We start from the raw sequence: 6,523 nt of genomic DNA, 5'->3' as shown, positions 1-6,523 counted from the left end.
GTGTTTATCCTAAGACCTCTCATGAAGGACTTCGGGCTCCTCCTGAAGCATGTGGTAGCCGTCCTCTCTGCTAACAACAGGCTGCTTGATGACAGGCCCCGACCCCCATGGAGGAGACGGGTGGTGGGGGAAACGTGTGGTGGGCAAGCTGCTGGCCCCATGCTCAGAGTGTGCAGCTTGGGGGCCATTTCCCCCAAACACCCAGCATTTTGTGCAGCTGTGCTTTAAAACAGGTGGCCCTGGTGTTTTGGGACATGGTTGGAACTGGTGCTTTGGGACATGGTTGGACCTGGTGTTTTGGGATGTTTGGACCTGGTGTTTTGGGACATGGTTGGACCTGGTGCTATGGGACATGGTTGGACCTGGTGTTTTGGGACACGGTTGGATGTGGTGCTTAGGGACATGGTTGGAGCTGGTGTTTGGGGACGTGGTTGGGCCTGGTGTTTTGGGACATTTGGACCTGGTGTTTTGGGACATGTTTGGACCTGGTGTTTTGGGACATGGTTGGACCTGGTGTTTTGGGACATGGTTGGAGCTGGTGTTTTGGGACATGGTTGGACCTGGTGTTTTGGGACATGGTTGGACCTGGTGCTATGGGACATGGCTGGATCTGGTGCTATGGGACATGGATGGATGTGGTGCTTAGGGACACGGTTTAGTGGGTGACAGTGGTGGTAGGGCAATGTTTGGAGATGATTTTGGAGGTCTTCAACAACTTTAATGACTCCATGGTTTAAGTAGCACATTGAAGGTTATCTTGGAGGCTCACAGCGCAGCCTCGCCGCTGTTTTGGGGCTGCTAACTTTTACCCTGTGGGGCCCCTCGGAGGACACCGTTTTGTCTCCGCGGGGGCTGTGAGGAGCCCGGGGAAGCCCCACGCAGCCGGGGCAGCGCCCGCGGGTCCCCTCCTCTCCCCCTCGGTCCCCGGTCCCTTTCCCAGCAGAGACCAACACCGGAGGAGGAGGAGGAGGAGGAGAAATGACAGCATGGAAAGCGCCGTATTTTTACCAGGGCGGAAAGTGCCACCCTCCCTCCCTCCTTCCCTCCCTCCCTAACCCTGCCCTCGGCCGCCCACGCCGGGCGCGGCATCAAAGGGGATCTCCCCGCCCGGCCGCCATTTCGCGACGCCTCACGCAGGGGCTGTCCCCGCCACCCGAAAGGGGACATCCCCACGCGGGACCCCGGCCGGGCAGCGACCCCCACGGGTGGGACGTGGCCGGGGGACACCCCCTCGGAGCCCTGCCGGGGCTGCGAGCCCGGTGGCGGCGGCGGCGGCCCCGTGACGGCGGGCCCGGCTATAAATACCCGCCCGCGCCTATATTTGGCGCGGGCCCGGCCCGCCAACCGGCGGCACAAAAATAGCCGCAGCTGCGCCCGCCCGCACCGCACCGCGCCGCGCGGCCCCGCGGGCTAAATTTAGCCGCGCCGCCTGCGTCAACGACGCGGCCGCCGTGCGTCAGCCACGCTAGGCCCCGCCCACCCGGCGCCCGGCCCGCCGCGTCCCGCGCGGCGATTGGCTGAAGGAGAGCGGGGGGGCGGGCGCCCCGCCGTGACGCGCGCGCTGATTGGCCCCCGCGGGGGTTGGCGGCGCCGAGCGGGGAGCCCGCGGCCTGGAGGGATCCCCGCGGAGGGGGGGGGGGGGGCACGGCCCGGGGGTGCCCCCCGGACCGCCCCCGTGGGGCTGCGGGGCACCGAGGGCACTGCAGGGGGGCCCCTCCGGCACCGGGCTGCGGCGCCGCCCCGGGCTGGTCACCCGCGGGTGGGAGGTGCCGGGAGAAGGGGGAAGTGAGTGGGTAAAGGTGGTAGGGGGAGGGTTGGGGAAAGGGGAAGGGGAAAAGGGGAAAGGGAAAAAGAAAGGGGAAAAGGAAAAGGAAGGGAAAAGGAAAAGAAAGGAAAAAGGAAAAGAAAGGAAAAAGGAAAAGAAAGGAAAAAGGAAAAGAAAGGAAAAAAGAAAAAGAAAGGAAAAGAAAAAAGAAAGGAAAAAAGGAAAAAGAAAGGAAAAAAGGAAAAAGAAAAAAAGTGAGGGAAAAAAAAAGGAAAAAAATAAAATAAAAGGAAAAAAGAAAAAGGGAAATAAAAGGAAAAAGGAAAATAAAAGGAAAGGGGGGGAAAGTAAAAGAAAGAAGAATGAGAAAGAGAAAGAAGTGAAAGAGGGAAAAATAAATGAAATAAAAGACGGGAAAAATGAAAAGGGAATAAAGAGAAAGGAAATGTAAAAGGGGGAGAGAGAATAAGAGGAGAAAAGAGAAGGGAGAATAAAAGAGGGAAAGTAAAAGAAAGAAGAATGAAGAAGAAAAAAGTGAAAGAGGGAAAAAGAATGAAAGAGGGAAGAAAGTGAAATGGGAATAAAGACAAAAAAAGAAAGGAAAAGGGAAAAAGGAAAAGGGAGAAAAGGGAAAGGGGAAAAAGGAAAGGGGAAAAAAGGAAAGGGGAAAAAAGGAAAAAGGAAAAAAAAAAAAAAAAAAAAAAAAAAGGAAAAAAAGTGAAAAAGTGGCGGAGAAGGCAGCAGGCTCCGGCGATCCCTGCTGAAGGCGCCCCGTGCCGGGCAGCCCGAGCTGCCGTCCCCTTGCAGCCCGCACTCGGCGCCGTGCTCCCGGCTGCCGGCAGCCCCAGCCCCAGCCCCAGCCCCGGCAGCACCGCAGCGCCGGCGGCAGGAAGGCGCCGAGCCCTTAGCGCCCCGTCCCGCAGCCCGCAGCTCCGCTCCCGTCCCCGTCCCGTCCCCGTCCCCGTCCCCGTCCCGCTGCCTGACTCCGGGCTCACCCCCGGCCCGCACGGGGCGGGGAGGTGGTGATGGGGGGGGGGGGGCGAGCAGCGTCAGGCTCCCATGGCGTCACGATTGACGTTTCGCATTCCAGCCGCTCTATGGAGAGGCCGCTAGGGCTGCTCTCACATAAATGACGTCCGGAGGCACGGAGCGGGAGAGCAGCGCGGAGAGGCGCCTCCGTCCTCTGCTCCGCACGGCAGCCCCCCGGGCACCCCGCCCGGCAGCCCCTCACCGCCCCTCCGCTCCGCTCCGCTCCGCTCCTGCCTCGCCTCCCCTCGCCTCGCCCGGCTGCCGGGGCTCCCCCGTTTTTCCATGACTCGGGATAACGCCGCCACCTCCTCCGGAGCCTCTTCTGCTGCTTCTTCTGCTGCTGCTTCTTTTTCCACCGCCGCCGCCACCGAGCCCCGCGGTGCTCCCGTCGCCGCCCGGCCGCTGGACAGCGCCCGCTCGCCCCGGTGAGGAAGCGGCCGCCGGGGACCCCGATGTAAAGACGGAACCCACACAGCAAGCGAGTACGTATGGGCACCGCCGGCACCCCGCGGGCACCGCCGGACAACTTTCGGGGACCGCCGCGACCGCCCCAAACTTTCGCCTTCTCCTCCCCCCCCTCCTCCCCTCCTTCCCCACCTCCGAGCTCCGCCGCCACCGGGATGCTCCGGGTGTCCCCCTCCCGGCTGTCCCCTCTCCCCGCTGTCCCCCGGCCCCGGCTCGTCCCGGGCCGGGCAGCCGGTACCGAGGGCTTTCTGCTGGTTGTTGTCATGGAAATGATGCTGCCGGCGGGGATGAATGGCACTCGCCCGGCTCCTTCCTCCGGCACAACTTGGCGCTGCTGCTCCTGCTCCTGCTGCTCCTGCTGCTGCTGCTGGCGCCTCGCAGGGTCGCGACAGTCCCACCGAGCCCCGGAGCCCCCCCGGTGGCACCGGCCACCGGCACCCCGGAGGCTAGCGAGCCCCGCGACCTGTGCGCCGGGGCACCCAGCGCCTCGGTCGCCGGCCGGGCTGGGAGCGAGCCGGCGAGGCGCTCTGTCGCGACCTGGTGCCGGGGACGGCTGTCGGGACGGCGCTATCGCGATAGCCGGCGCGCCGCGGGCGGAGGTGCGGCTCACCTGGGTGCAGCTGGCGTTTGCGTTTGGTTGTGTGCTTTTTATTTTCTTATTTTTTATTCTCATTTTTTATTATTTTTTGAGACTATTTCCCAAGGCAAGCGCGGAAAGGGCTGATTCCCGCAGGGGGTTCGGCTGCGCGGGGCTCGGTGTTTTTTTTTCTTTTTTTTATTATCTTTATTATTTTTTTTTAATTATTTTTTCTTCTCCAGAAAAAAAAAAATAAATCCCCCCAAGCCCCACAAACTTTGGGAAGGCGCCGCCAACTTTTTTTTCCCCGGCCCGCTCCGCTCCGGTCGCATTCCTCGCCCCGCTTCCCTCTCCTCCGTGGAGACTGCCGTACGAGCGCAGCCTGGCCCCGCTGACACAATGGACCGAGCCCGAGCAGGAGTGGGTTTTCTCCGCAGGTTGCTTTCGGGAACTCGCCCGAAACCCCGTGGATTTTGGGGAGCGAGCGTCTGCGGCTCCGGCAGGGGGTGGAGGGGATGCGCAAAGCCGGGAGCGCACCGGCGCTGGAAGCGGAGCTCGAAACTTTTAATTCAATGGAGCTCCCCCCCCCACCCCCACCCCCCCTTTCGCTCCTCGGCGGTCCCTGCCGGGTAAATGAAGGTTTCGAAACTCGCCTGGAGAAGTCCCGGTCACAATGGGAGCGTTTCACGCTTTTCCTCCTCGCCTTACGGGGTGGGGAGGGGTGGCACTGGGGGCTGAATGCGGAGCGCACGGAGGAAGAAAAGAGCTGTGCCGAGAGGGGAGGAGTGGGGGGCTGATTTCTTCCTAATTTACAGCCCTCACGGCTCGGAGCTCCTGGCTCCGGCGGCTGCTCTCCGGAGGGGTGCTGCGTGCTTCAAAGCTCACCGAGTGTCTCTAGGAAACCGGCGGCTCGGGGAGGGGGGCGCATCCCGAGCCCCGCGGCCGGGGAGGGCGCAGAGCAGGAGATGGGAGCCGGGGAGGCACCCAGCAGCCCGGCAGCGGGGCAGGGGGGAAAGGCGAGGAAGGGGAAAGCTGGGGAGAAAAGGGAAAAGAGGAAAAAGAACAAAAAAAAAAAAAAAAGAGAGAGAGCAGGAGTCGCAGCCCGCAGAGGGCGGAGGGGCCGGAGCATCCCACGGGGAGCCACCGGTGCACGGCACCCGCGGCCGGGGGGGCGCTCCCCTTGCCCACCCCGGGGGCGAGCTCCCTCCCTAGCCGGCTCCTGACTCTCTCCTTGCTCCTCGCAGCGCCCGGGTCGGAAGAGCGCCCCCCGCCGAGGCCAGCCTCCCAAGCAGCCTCCGCAGAGAGGTCCCAGCCGGCACGGAGCCCCCCGCCGCCGCCGCCGCCGCCGCCGCCCGGTGCCGCCCGCCCCACCAGCCCCACCATTCAGCGCGCAAGATACCCGCCAGGTAAGCAGCCGGCGAGGAAGAGGAGGGATGCCAGGTGCCCTACGCCCTCCCCGGGCTCCCCTCTTGAAGCGGGGCTCGCCCCCGAGCGACGTGGAAGGAGCGGATGGGGAGCCGCCGGGTGGGATGCTGCTGCAGGCGCCGGGGGGCTCGGCGCATCCCTCACGCCGAGCTCTCCCTCTCTCTCGCAAGGATGCCACTAATAGGATGAGAAGAATACCTCCGAGTAGCCCTGCCCTGGTTTTTCACTCCTTCTTCCTCCGGGCTTTGATGACACGCCGCCCACCAGCGAACCTCCCGTACCGCTTTTTTTTTTATCCTTATCTTTATTTTTTTTTTCCTAACGTTGTTGGGTCAAGAAGAGAAAAGCCCGGGTTATTTACTTTGCGGGGTGATCCGTGTCGGTGCCCCGAGAGGAAAAGTAGGGGTTAGGATTAGTCAGAGGAAGGTGCTGGCAGAGGGCGAAGTAGGAGGAGTTGCGCAGAGAGCACCAGACCTTTACGTTGGGGATATTTTTTCTGTCCTCAGGTCAGACTTATTTTAGACTTAGGCTTTCTCAGCCCACTTTGAGCAGAATTCAGGGCCCTCACCTCAGCTCTGCTGCTAAGGAGATTAAAAACCAACCCCCCAGACCTGCAGCGATCTGTTTCCCTGTATCCCTGCTGGTTTTCTGAGCTAGCAAGAAGCTTTTTTCCTTCATGGGGCTGCATATCAGCGCGTCCACGTGTGACATTATCTGCCCGCTCGTTCAGTTGTGTTCCTCAGTGGAAGCGCGTGGAAGGAATTGCTTTCCCTTTCTGTTCGATTAAGCACTGATCAGTGCATTTTAGCAGGCAGTCCTTAAGCTAAACAAATGATAGTAATAGGGCTTGGCATGAAATGTGTGTGCAGGGAACGGCACGGACGGAGATATTGATAGGAAAAAGAGACCTTTGTGGGAAGATACATAAATAAGATTGGGAGGCAAAGCTTGTGGAAGTGTTGTTGTCCTATCTTTTTTTTTTTTTTTTTTTTTTTTCCTCTAAATACGTGGATTTGCAAGCAGAAAGGTCTTGGCAATTTCAGAAAACAGCACTATTTTTTCTCCCACTTTTTGATGTTTTCTCGAGAAGAAGGAAGATCTGAATACTCTGTGACAACACGATAATTGAAATCTGGTGCTTGGCTTACATTTATCTGCAAAGCGGGCAGGGAAGAATGGAAAGTTGATCTGACACCTATTATTTGGATCCTTGCACGGCAGGTTCAAGTGAATATTGAAAAGTTAAAAGTGAAGGGAGTTCT

At 60.3% G+C, this 6,523-nt stretch overlaps 1 protein-coding gene across 2 annotated transcripts in view; it reads left to right on the top strand.

The window, feature by feature from the left end:
• The first annotated feature begins 3,142 nt into the window (after positions 1-3,142).
• Positions 3,143-6,523, top strand: part of NR4A3 (nuclear receptor subfamily 4 group A member 3) — a 28,191-nt gene continuing 24,810 nt past the window's right edge. Inside the window, exons 1-2 of one of the 2 annotated variants that reach the window (XM_084511187.1) lie at positions 3,143-3,276; positions 5,081-5,242. The gene's annotated coding sequence lies outside the window, so the exon portion shown is untranslated. The remainder of the gene's footprint in view (positions 3,277-5,080; positions 5,243-6,523) is intronic. The other variant, XM_084511186.1, reaches the window with a different exon arrangement.

Source organism: Aythya ferina, assembly GCF_964211825.1.
Source record: "Aythya ferina genome assembly, chromosome: 2".
Taxonomy (NCBI): domain Eukaryota; kingdom Metazoa; phylum Chordata; class Aves; order Anseriformes; family Anatidae; genus Aythya; species Aythya ferina.
The sequence above is the reverse complement of the archived record's forward strand: the minus strand, read 5'-3'. Positions and strand labels throughout refer to the sequence as shown.